General features: G+C 46.7%; 1 pseudogene; it reads left to right on the top strand.

Annotated features, from left to right (window-relative positions):
- The window catches only part of LOC116661731, a 322,303-nt pseudogene that overhangs the window by 258,087 nt on the left and 50,848 nt on the right, over positions 1–13,368 (top strand).

Here is a 13,368-nt window from a genome sequence, read left to right on the forward strand (position 1 = left end):
TCAGAGTAGGGTGGCTGCCAAGTGTAGGAGTGTAGAATTTTCAAGTGGTTTTCAGTCCCAGGTTTGTGGCTCAGTAGCCGTGTCAATTTGGATGATGCACTCAAGGAAGTGAAACAATTTATCTAATCAAAGCAGTGATGTATCGACTTCCCAGGACTGCTGTGAAGATCCAGTGAGATAACGTGTGCGCAGTGTGCAGCGTGGTCCCCAGCACAGGGTCAGTGCTGAGTGAGTGCCGGTGAGTATCTGGTAGGACAGGTGTGGGTGGTGGGACTCTGACTGAGGAAATCTGGGCCCTGAAGGTGGGGTCCAGTCACATCTGTGAGTGATGGGTCTGAGCTGGGAGAGGCAGGGAGACCATGCCCCCCGACCAGAGGCCCTGGGCAGGACGGCTATGGGAGGAGCACCGTGAAGTCAGCTCTGTGCATGTAGAGTTGGAGGTGCCCTTGAGACATCTAAGTGCAGCGTCACGAGCTCACAGAGGAGGTCTGGGCCCGGGCTGTGCATTTTCCTATAATCTCAATCCCTGAGGATGCCGAGGTTTGATCACTGAACGTGAAGACATACTTTACAGGACAAGTGAATAGTAGTATCATCTCTGTCATCAAAGCTCACGTCTCTTTATTCATCACTCACTTTGTTAATTGGGTACTTACAGAGCTCACTTTACCGCCCTCACTTGGGTTCAGGCTCCACAGTAAAGAGCTGGTGAGCCTCCCTCTTTTCCAGAAGAAGACACATTTAGCTGGTAGCATTCTGTACCTCGCCAGACTTAGAATTTTAGTTTGTTGTATTAATTCTATTTTCTGTTGGCCATCTCCTGACAGGAGAGACGTTTTACCTCATGATCATATTTCAATTAGCTGTTACTGAGAATTGCTGATCTGATCCATAGTGTAGTATTATATTAACTTTGTACAGTATTTATCATTTTTCTGTCTTTGTCCTTTAATTTTGTATGCCCCTTCAATGTTCTATCCTATTTGGGGCGTTATTTTTTTTAATTAAAAAATGTCTGTTAGCAGTTAAGAAAACAAAAAAAAGAAAAATGCACATGATATCTAAATTTAGAAAATATCTAGTGTGTTTTCTGTCTCGGCAATGGAGGGTTCTAGAAACTCGTGAAAACCTTCATTACACAAGTTCCTTAAAATGCTGATTAAGAAATAAAACCTTCCTTCCTCATCTTTCAAGCTGCACAGCTAATTGTCAAGAAAGTGAGGGGAAATCCTCAGAAGCCAAGACAAACCAGAAAGCAGGGATTCTGGGAGATAAGCGAGCCTTAGAAGCCCTGGGGTGCCTGTTGGCTCCTGAACTGAGTTTCAGTTGCCCTGACAGGAGGGCAGGAGGTGAGCCCGAGGCCTCTCACACTGGGAGTTGGATGGCTGATCATATGTAAGGCCAAGCCCATCCCGAGAAGCCTGGTTTACTAAAGGTTGAACTAGGAAAAAAATCCTCAAGGCAAGACAGTAAGGAATGTCAATATTTTTGGAAGAGGGGAAAAATAACAAATCCAAAGTAAGGATATAGTTTAAAGCTCTTCTGGCATGAGAGTAACCACAAACTCCTGGCAGAGAATCACAGCTACTCCTGGAATGAGAAGCTGTGGTTTGAATGAATCAGTGAGCAGCCATTCCGAAAAAGGCCTCCAGAGTCTTGTGGATCAAGATACTGGACTGCAAACACCTGTCTTCCAAGGTCTCATTCAAATAACCAGAAAGGTTTTAAAGGAAAGAAGCCATAATCATAGTTTCTATTTCTTAACATTACTTTATGCTAGGAATTCAGAGGTGACTATGGAGTTGTCTCCTCTTTTATGGACCTTACCTTCTCTTTGGGGAGACAAACTGACATAGTTGGGGAGCTTGGTGGAGGGAGGTGATAGTCTGTTGCAATTAGCCAGGAGAGGAGATTAAGAAAGCAGTGAAGGGTGGGTGAACTTTTTAGCTGAGGACAGTCTTGTTCTGTTGGCTTTAATTGCAGGCTCGATGAGTTGTCACTGGAGGGAATAGATCTTACGGAGGATGGACTTAGCTCAGGCCTCTTTAGAATGGACAAGTGAACCTGGAGAAAGACAGTCAAATCTGTGCAGACATTAAAGTTCACTTGAACGTGCTCCATCCCTGAGCCAAAGATAGGACAAATATGCAGCACTTCTTAAGGACAGAGGAGTGGTTTTTAAGGTTCTCCAAGAATGAAGCCCAGGGAACCGAGATGGCCAGTTGTCAAACTGTGACTTTGCTCTTTGGACGGTGTACCCACCAAGGGTATTGGCCTTTTATACATTTCCATTTCTCTTTAATACATGTCAGGTGATGAGGACGTGGGCACAAGTGTTTGACATCTTGTCGAGGCGACTTTGGGTACCTGCCTAGAAACGCGGGCACGGCTACAGCTGCGTCACACATGTTGCCGCCCATCCCGCTCCCCGGCTCCGTGATCACGGCAGAGTGGTTCCTTGTTGACCTGTCCATCTCCTCTGTGACATCATAACCCATGAAAAGACCGGAGAGTATTAACTTGGCTTTGTTAAAGTCAAAGGAACAGATCTAATATGGAGTCAGATTTGTTCTTTCCTATTTCAGTATTGCCATGGAGAAGACAGTTTGGGCAGCTTTTTGTAGGGTCCTCGAGGCTTTCTCTCTCAGCCTCTGGGGGCCTCTATTGAAAACCCTTCATAGCTGTCTGGCGTGCTGGAAAACCACTCCGACTGTTTTGCCCTGAAGATGTGTTCAGTTTATAACTCATCTCTACTCCTTGGAAAACAACTCAATAAAAACTCAGTTGGTTTTCCACCAGCCATGGGCAGGGGTGAGGGATACCTTGTTATTATTTCATAAAATAATAATAATAATAAAATAGTAATAATAATATAATAATAATAATAATAATAATAATAATAATAATAATAATAATAATAATAAAAGAAGTTTTAAAACAGCACTGGGCACATAGTGAGAAGTCAATAAATGCTTCCTGGCTTAAATCAAAAGTGATGACTCAGTGATTCCATGGCTGCTGTATTTGCTGAGCTAGTTACTCCTTTGCTCCATTACACATTTTTTTAACTGAAAAAGAAATACATGCAATGGTTAAAAAAATTCAAACAGAGCACAAAAATACACAAGTGAAAGAAGTTTTCCCTCATCCTCTGTTCTTCCAGCCCTCCCTGGAGATGCCACTGTTTACTATCCTTTGGGTGCTTTTCCAGATATGCTATGCACATTCCCACCTATGTATGTAAATTCCTTTAAAGTTTTAGTTATTTTTAACTTAAAGGGATTTAAATCCTCAAGTGGCTTCTGCCTCGGGTAATAGAACAGAACAAATCTGACTCCATATTAGATCTTTTCCTTTGACTTTAACCCTATGCTCTGTCTCCTAGGCTTCATCTTGCTTGTAAAACAATGTTGCTTAGAGCCTGAAATATACAGGAGAACCTATTCTGAAGGCTCTGACCTTTAAGGATATTTAACACTTTTCATTCATAAAAGATAAGAAATTGCAGAATAGAAAATAACGTTTGTTTTGTTAGAGGTTTACAGAGATTTGACCCAGGCAGATAGCTGCAAGAACAAAGGATTCTAACAAGAAGGAATTCCTACACCAAGAAGATTGCAACAACCAAGCACGTAGGAAAAGAGCCTGAATTCTGACTTGGGGAGATGGTTTTCCAGGACATTAGTTTGCCATCTAGGTCTACAGAAACTTGCTATTCCATGCCCCAACACCTGGTCTCCCAACTTATTGGCCTGTCCTGCACTGAAGAGAATGAATTTGGATTTGGTAGCACTCCTATATACCTAGCAAGCTGGGCACTGGAACTGAGTGTTATGGAAACAACAGGCCAGCCAAGGAACAATCACCACTCGGAGTGTTGGCGTACTCAGATTTATTATGCCGGCGGGCTCAGAGGGGCTTCTGCTCCGAAGTTCTGAGCACCCACCTCCAAGACATACACATGAAGTTTTAAAGGGTTAATTACAAGTAAGGGTGTATTAGCCAATAAGGCTCAAGCAACAAAAAGCAAGGAATCAGCACACTGGTGCTTGTCAACTTGTAATAGACACTTGTTGAGCTTCGATTTACGGCTTAGCTTGTTAGCCCAGTAAACTGACACTAAACTTCAGATTTACGAGTTAGCCCAGCAGAATTTAGATCAGTAAACCGACACTTATCACACTTAGATTTGTGACTTAGCTTGTTAGCCCAGCTGGGCTTTTCCTTCACATGAGGACAGCTCTCCCACACCCAGGGAACTACTGTGAGCCCTTGATGGTTCCACTAGGGTGGAGTGTGGTTTACCCAGGACGGATGGGGACTATGCACCAACACTCAGGCAGTCTGCTCTGTCTGGGGCTCTGATCTTGAACCACCCCGCTCCCTGCCAGCCCAACACCTGGGACAGTGGAGCTAAGGCAAAGATCGTGCCTGCCTGTTTCCCAGCGTGTAAAAGGGGAATATGTACTCTTCCCAAGGTAGTTCTGAGCGACAACACCTGCGGGTGCTTGGTTCCCAGACCAACAGAAAACCCTGCTCCGCGTGGGGGCAACAGGTGTGATACCCGTAGGGGTTCTGCAGCAGCATCGGATGGAGGGCTGGATCAGGGAGGTAAAACTTGAGCTGCGGGCCTTGAAGTGTTACAGAAGGGTACAGAGGCAGGACTGCCGCCTTCTTCAGGGTGCCACCAGAGGTAAAGCTTTTTCTCTCCATCCCGCTAGGACCTTACCCTTTCCAGATCCCTCCCTTCTCTCTGCTCTTCCTGTCCATCTGTCTCCCTCCACTTTTTCCCTCCTCTCCTCCCCCTCCCATCTTTTCCCTCCCTCACTGCCCCACCTTCTCTCGCAGAACCCAGAGCGGATTGCTGGCCCTCCTGCGCATGGGCGGTCGGTGTCAGCTGGACCGCGGGTTGGAAGCTCCAGCTCCGAGCCGGGGATTAGCCCCAAAGGCTTCTCAGCTCTGTCGCCCGGCAGGCCTTTAGCTCCTGCCCGGGGCCGGTGCCTCTGGCTGTGGAAGTGCAATGTGGGGTCTCCCGGGAAAGGGGTCAGGTGGCTGCGGGAGGGCGGTCCGCGTGTCACAGACCACGAGGGCGCGAGTCAGCCTGTGTTCAGCTGAATTGCTCGGGCCAGACCCCTCTGCCCGCGCCACCTGCCCCAGTGCCCCAGTGCCACAGCTTCCCGGGGCCAGGTGTGCACCTGCCGCCTCTCACCCAGCCGGGCTCCCCTCAGTCCGCTGCTGGCGTCCCCTTCCCCTCTCTCGCCCGCGAGTCCTCTCCTCCCGGGCTTCCTCTCCTCGGCCACCGGCCCGTCCCCACAACTGGGCGGGCTGCGTCCCAGGCGGGCGGGGTCTGCGGACCCGGACGGGGCAGCTGGGGCTGGGGCTGGGGATGGCCTCCGAGCGGGGCTGCAGCCCGCGTTTCCACCCATTTCCCTGCCCCGCGACTCCGGGGCTGCCCTGGTCTTCCTTTCCCGCTCCCTGAGGAACAGCTCAGTGGCGTCTGCGCTGCTCCCTGGGCTGAGAGCCTCCGGCTGTAAAGCCCAGCTACTGGTGGAGTCGGGAAAAGGGATCCTCAGTGCCAAGCGAGCTTCTGTCTCCTCCCTCAGTGTTTCTGCCCCAGGTAAGTACCTTGAACACTTTCAGGTGTTATGATGGCGGTGCTTGTTGGTGTCATGTGTTTTTATAGTGAGAGGGATTACAGTGTTGAAAGCAGGGCTTGGTTCAGTTAAAAATGAGCTGAAGGCATAAGGCTGTGTCATCCTCCTTCCTTCCCTCTCCCAGGGTGAAACGTGTGACCATCGATTTTAAAAAGACAGTTACATTCCCTAACTAGCCCAGCCCAGCTTGGTGTGTTAACAGGAACAGCACCACCAGAGGCGTTGGAGACCCAGGGACATTGCAGTCCTAAAGAGCTCCTGGCACAGTTTGGTTTGTTTTGGTTTTTTGTTTTTCTTAAATTGTGGGGCAGACTAAGTAGTATAGAGGGAAAAATAATTGTCAAGAAATATTTTTTCATATAACAGCTTTATTGTGATATTGTTCACACACCATGAAGTCCATCCCATTTAAATGGTACAATTCAGCAGCTTTTAGCATATTCACAGTTGTGCAACAATTATTATTCCAGAACGTTTTCATCACATCAGAAAGACCAGTGGAAATGAATGACCTATCCACCCCTCCCCAGTGGTGGTTCTAAAGAAGTTTCTTGGCTATTCTTGACCATAAATTAACTTGTTACATTCCATGAAAAATCTGGTAGGAATTCTAATCAGAATTGCAATGAATCTGTCTATCAAAATAGGAAGAATTAATGTCTTTATGGCATAAACTTCTTCTACCCATGAATATATCTGGGACCCTATATTTTCATCTCTCCAGAGCCTGGCCCATGGGAAGTCCTCACTAATTGTTGGGCTTGTGAATGATGAGATTCTATACATCATTAGTTGCAACTGTAGCCTTTCACAGAAGAGAAAATTAACCTCAGTGAAGCCAAGTGACTCTCTGATGGTCAGAAAGAGTGACAGCCAGTGCTGGAGTGATCCAGTGGACTTGGTGCTTGCAACCAGAATTCTTCAGCAGCTACAGCTAAGGGGATTAGAGTGTTCTTTTATTTTTTCTTAATGGCGTTGCTTTTATTTTTACTTATTTTTTTAAATTAATTTTTATTGAAGTGTAGTCAATTTACAATGTTAGTTTCAGGTGTACAGCAGAGATTCAGTTATAAACATATGCATATGTATATACATATGTTTTAGATTGTTTTTAGTACAACTCATTACAAGAAATTGAATATAGTTCCCTGTGCTATATAGTAGGTCCTTGTCATTTATTTTATATTTATTAACGTGTATCTGTTAATCCCCCCTTTCCTGCCTGCTAACCACAGTTGGCTTTCTATGTCCATGAGTCCATTTCTAGGAGCACCATTTTTCTTAGTAATATATGCTGGTTGGCTGCTTTCAGTTTCAGTAATTCCATCTGTGGGTGCTTTTCTTCTGGTGGCCTTTATGTGGTTTGTACACGTGGTAATAGAGGTCTGTATTTGGGAGAACTCCAGGCCTCGTGTAGTCCCTGGTACAGAGTTCCCACTGAGTTGATGCTTGAACTGGGAAAAAAACATAGTAAATGTTGGAATTTCCAATATGGTTGAGACTTCCAGGTTTCTATAACCTGCTTAGCCCACCTTAATATTGGCTGCACCCTACTTGGTAATTTGGTGGAATTCCATGGTATGGTGGTGTAGAGACAGGGCCTTTTATGCTTATTCTCTTTCCTTTTTCTAACACTCATTCTCCTGGGTCTCCCAGATCCTCCCCCAGCAGTGCCCAGGGCTGGCTTGGTGCTGCGCTGAGGATATATTTATTAATAAGGACCTTTCCTCATCTCTTCTGAGCCTCCATTTTTTTCTCTGCACAATGAGGGCTTAGACTAGATATGTGCTTTTCAGTTTCTTTTAAAGCCATGTTTCCTTTGAGAAACAGAAAATGCAAATCACTCCTCCCATCCCAACCCTTTAGATTTTGATACAGCCTCCAAGGAGTGACATAGCACTTTGTGGAAAATTGATGTGATTGTGATTCCAGGTGGCACAGAAAAGACTCTTCAGAGATTTATTGCAGGGAGAGGGCAGGAAAGGTGCAGTATGTCACACTTTCTAGTGTGAGCACTGGAGCAGTGGCTTGGATTTAAATACGGTGTCTGACGTGGCCTCTCTCTAATCATGTACAATGTGATAAACTTCTCTACCTCAGTTTTTCTTGATGTGTCAAGTTGGCGTGATAATATTTTAGGGCTTTTGTGAAACATTATACACATAATCCATTTGTGTTTCGGTAGAAATAAGACCTGCTAGGGATTCAGGGATTTGTTTAAAAAAAAAAATCTTGTCCATAGCAATCTGTCGGTGTGTATTTTGAATTTCCTGGAGGGTGAGGGTTGAGTCTAAAGTCCATCGTGGGACAGGTGGCCCATAGTTCTCTGTGCGCCAGATTGCCCCCTCCTCCCCAGTCCTCTTCCTCAGTCCAGGATTAAGTTCCCTAGTAGATTTACACAGAGGTCTTGTGGAAATGGCTTTTCATTTTATTGTTTCACCAAGAAGGGCTGCCATCATGATCTCTGTGGTCAGGTTTTGAAGGGCTGCCATCATGATGTCTAGTCAGGTGAAGGCTATGCAATTGGGAGTTTCTATTTAATAAAAAGAAAAAAATTACAAATAGAAAATTAGAACAAGGGTGATGACAGGAGCTCTTGGAAGTGGGCACCATTAGTTTTGTTAGCTTCAGGTGCAGTGGCCTCTTGCCACGAGGACCCATCCTCTTGCTCTGAAGTTGGAGGGACCAATGGGTTGAGTGGGAATGTTAACTGAGTGTATCTCATGTGCTGGGCATTGTCCTATTTGTGCTTTGTGTTCCTTATTTGAGACAGTGAGCTCATTTAACCTCAATAGCCTCTTTAAAAAATTAGACTTTTTATTTTGAGATATAATGTAGATTCCCATGTAGTTGTAAGAGATAATATGGAGAGGGCCTATGGACCCTTTGTATAGTTTTCCTTAATGGTTCCAACTTGCAAGTTTGGGGTACAATTCATTACTGACTCACTAACAATTTGAGGTTTGTGTTATTGCCCTAATTTTATTCACGATTAAACTGGGGCTTAGAGAATCACACAGGCCTGACCAGGTCACCCACATGGTTAGTGTAGAGACGGGTGGAACGTGGGCTTGGGATTTCCAGGCAGTACCATTATGATGGTCTGTGGCAGGGAGCAGCATTCACTTTGCTGGTTTATTCATTCATTCAACAAACATTATTGAGTAACCTCTGTGGGTCAGATGCTTTCATAGGGTTATCTGATTCTTCAGCAGTCCTGAGAATCAGGTAATGTTTATATTTTTTAATCTGAGAAAATTAGCTCTAAGAAGTTATAACCCCCCCAAAGGAAATATAGCTCATAAAGGAGCGATACTAAATTTGTACAGTCACCCCTTTTTATGCAGGTGGTACCCTAGGCATTTTACATTTGCAAACTTCTGTAATCCAGATATATTCATGTAAGGCAAAGATTTTTTTTTTAATTGAAGTATAGTCAAGTTTACAATGTTGTGTCAATTGCAAGGTTTTTTTTGAATTTTGAATTAAAAAATATTTTTTCAGGAGGGTAATTAGGTTTATTTATTTGTTTCATTTTTTAAAATGAGGTACTGGTGTTTGAACCCAGGACCTCGTACATGCTAAGCACGTGCTCTACCACTGAACTGTACCCTCCTCCCCAAGGCAAGTTTTCTTATCCATTATTCTGAAGCTTAGGAGTTCAAATAAATTGGATAGAAAACCAGATCTTTTGATCCCACTGTAGTCCTTTTCTTTATATTCTGCTGAAGGAGGTTGGGGAAAGCACTTCCTTTGTTCACTTTCCTTATTCAGCATTTTTCAGCAGTGACTTTGCATCAGGGCCTTGGTAGGTGCTTGGAAACAGAAAACAAGAAATGACCCTTCTCTGCAGGGCAGGAAGCCTAGACCAAAAGCTGGGTAATGTGATCCGAGCTACGGTAGCCATTTGAAGACTCTGAGGACAAACTGTACCCCCGGATTTACTTGAGCTTCCCTTGCCTTCTGGTTGGTACACACCAGGTCACCGCAACCCAGATGGGCCTGCAGCCCACAGTACAGTATGTACCTCGATCTCCTCTCCCCTCTCGTCAGGGCCTGCAACATGAGCATCCCTGACTACGTGCAGTGTGCTGAGGACCACCAGACTTTCCCCGTGGTGGTCGAACACGTGGGGATCATCTCAGAGGAGAATTTCTTTTGCATCTATAAGTGAATCACCTTGGTGAGTCAGATCAGCCCGTGCGGCTCCCAGTGGGCAATCTGTATCCACTACAGGCACCACTATGCGCCCAAGAATGGGTGGAGCGACTTCCAGACCCACCGCAAGGTCTTGGGCCTTGTCATCATTACTGACTGCCTCTCGGCCAAGGCTTCGAGAAGCTCCACGTGCAGAGGAGCTGTATGGCACCACGCTCTATGACTCTCAGCTCTTTGACTTTCTGCTGCATGGGGAGGTGGCCGAGCAGCCGCGCACCGAAGTGGCCTTCAATTTACGAGGACTGCAGGGTGGTGGAGAAGAGGATCGAGGACTTCACTGAGTCACTCTTCATCTTGCCCAAGTCCAAGTGGCTGGACGGTGCATCCGACAATTCTGGGGACAAGATCCTCCTTCTCTGCATCCCATTTGAGAAGGAGGACATCATGGGACTGGACACAGAAAGCAGGTAAGTTTACCTGGAGGCCAGTCCACCCTGGCTGTGTGCCGGGTTTCTTCCCTACATCCAGAAAGGGATCAGCAAGGAAGAGGACTCTCTTGTAGCCAAGGGTGGAGGGAGGTGCAGCCCGCCGGTTTACAGACATTTAAAAGTGAATCCGCCTTTGTTTCAGAGAGATCCTTTTAGGGTTATTGTGGACACTTACTCCAGCTTTTCAGCCAGGACCCTGGTGGGACCCCTGGAGTTGCTGTCCAATAGAGTAGCCACAGCCACTGATGCTAGGAGAGCTGGGGAGGAGGCTGCTCTGAGCTGAGATTTGCTGTAGGTCAAATGCACATCAGACGCTGAGACTTGTCTAGTAAAAAGAATGTAAACTATCTTGTCACTTCCTATATTGATTACATGTCAAAATGATAGTATTTTACATACAGTAGGTTAAGATTTGTTCTTAAAATCAGTTTCTAGTATTTGTTTTTTGTTTGTTGGTTTGTTTCTTTGTTTACCGTTTTAAATGTGGCAACTGGGAAACTTTCTTTACATGGCTCTCATTTCATTTATGTTGGGCAGCCTGTCTTGAGACAGTCTCATCCCTTTGCTTGTAGATGAGATGCTGAATCCCGAGAGGCAGAACGAGGCGCTGGTTGAGCTGGGGCTGGAGCCGGTGTCTCCTGCCTCCCAGGCCCAGCACCTGTTCGGCTCAGGCCCTCTCTTCCTGCCCGACAGCCAGCATGCCATGTTAGGACATCAGAATCACCGCCAGGGACCTCCGAATGAACTCCTTATGCAGGGAAAGGCGTATCACGGAGTATGGGAAAGAGCAGGGAAATGTTCATCCTCACTTTGTCCCTGTGATTAAGTCAACGGCCCCACTTTGTCTCGGAATTACAGACGAGCTCTTCTGGGCTGCCTACCCCCCCCACAATCTGCTCTGTTTCCCCGTGTATCTATAGTGCTGTCCCTCGTGCAGAAGAGGGTGACATGCCTTTGCCGAGAGGTGGTCCCCCTTTGCTGGGGAGAGTGAGGGAAGCTGTGTGCCCCCGGCCTACGGCCTCAGGCCTTGAGTCTGGAGAGCACTCATGGCGGTCCCACAGGTGACGGTCGGAGGACCTGGCACGGCTGCCGGGCCCACTGTGGAGGCGGTGCTCTGTGATTCTTGAACTTAACTAAGATCAGATTCTACTTTCTGGTTGTTGGTAAGTTGGAGGAGAAGATGCCAGAGAATTGATAAAAAGAATGTCCAGACCAGCCCTGTGAGTGATAGGCACAGGGGACCCGAGTCCCACGTGTGTGAGGTGCCTAGCGGGCTCTGGATGAATTTTCTGTTCCTCCCGGACATAACTCTATGGCTTAAGGAAGGGGCAAGGCATGTCATGGCCTGTACTTGTCCTCACAGGGCCCTGTGATCTTCATGCCCGCACTCCCCTTCTGCTCCTTGGAGATGAGGTGTCAGGTTTAGGAGCCTGGGCACTGCTGAGGGCACAGCTGCCAGCACCGTGCTACACCGAGGCTGGCTCCGTTCACCTCACATGTCACCTCCTGCTGAGCCCCCAGGCGTCAGTCAAGGTAGGTGCATAGGTGCAACATACGCAGAGACCACGTTCTCCCCCTGGACAGACTGGTTGGTGAGCAGTGGAAGCCTAGAGCCCTGCCCCAGCCCCAGGCCAGTGCCTCCTCTTTTGTCATAGGAGGCACTGGTGACATTTTTGCTCAGCAACTGCTTGGCTCTGAGTCTGCAGACCCACCAGAGAATGCCAGCTTGTTTTTGCCTTTTGAAGTCTGCCCTTGGGATTTGGCGGAGTAGCTGGATATGTGCTTAGCCCATAGTGGTTGACACTGTCACCATTGTTTACCCAGAACCTCGTGTACCAGGCATGGCTCCCGGCATCAAAATATAGCAGCGCATTAAACCTCCCTCCTGGTGCGTCTGTCTGTTTTGGTACCGTAAGGTCTCAGCCAGCATCTTAACGTCAGTGAGATAACGCGGCCAGTGAGCTCGGGTCAAGCACGTTCTCCTCCAGTCACTTTTACTCCATTGTTGCTTTTACTATTCCGCAGACATTAATTTTTTAAACAATGCTTTGGTGCAGGAACAGAGCCTAATTCTCTCCTGCTACTCTTGGTGGAAGTGCGTAAAACTGTCCAGCCTGAAATGTGACCACAATTTGTAGCTTAAGACCTGCCTAGACCCATGTAGGTGGAGTTTTGGTTAGGGGCGCTGACCACGTTGGGGTCCCCCGGCAGCGCCGCTCCCCTCAGGCCCCTGCCTTCCCTGGAGCAGGAGGTGAGGGTGGGTCTCACCGTCCCCGCATCCCTGGCCTCACACACTCACATAAATTCTTGTACATGCTGTCAAAATCATTTTTGTTCTTGTGTGTTTCTAATTTTCTCTTGTTCCTCTTTTCCTTTTTCTTTATTCTTTTTCTCTTGTACTGCCCAGTGAGCATGTTGTTGCGTCTGAAAATGTGGGCTGTGCACACCCTGCATTGGAAATAGCCAGATTGCCCTCCGTACTGTCTCCATCGCTTTAAAAAGCAAAAACTTAACAGCTGCCTTGATCCATGTATTATCCTAGTCATTTTTTATTTTCTAATTTTTTGGAATATTTGCTTTGTTAGCACATCACCCACTGGTGTTTGATACCTGTTAAAATCCTTGCTTTGAGGAACCTGTTTGGTCCTCCTTATATTTGGTGACAAATGCGCCCTTATTAAATTTGTTTGATTGTTTTGAAGAAGTGAGATGCGAATTGATTTAGGCGGCTGCTGAGGGATTCTTTTCATGGAGTATTTAAACTTGTAAAGTCAAATTCTGCAGCATCTTGCTCGATTCCTGCTTTTACACAAACGTGCTCTTCACGCGGTTCCTGGCTGTCACTGTGTGACGTGCGTGATGGCACTTCCTGGCCAGCGGTCACTGGTGAGAAAGTGGCAGGCTCATGGGTGTGCAGCTGCAGGGGACGCTGTTGGAGGAAGCAGTCACCGTTTACTTATTTAATTTTTTTTTTTTGCATTCAACATCCCTGTGCCATTTACTTTGCCTTCATAAAGTGGCTTAGGGGGTCTAAAATCCATGCCACTCTTGTGTTCCCTTTACGAGGA

The sequence above is a fragment of the Camelus ferus genome, chromosome 36 (assembly GCF_009834535.1).
Source record: "Camelus ferus isolate YT-003-E chromosome 36, BCGSAC_Cfer_1.0, whole genome shotgun sequence".
NCBI lineage: Eukaryota > Metazoa > Chordata > Mammalia > Artiodactyla > Camelidae > Camelus > Camelus ferus.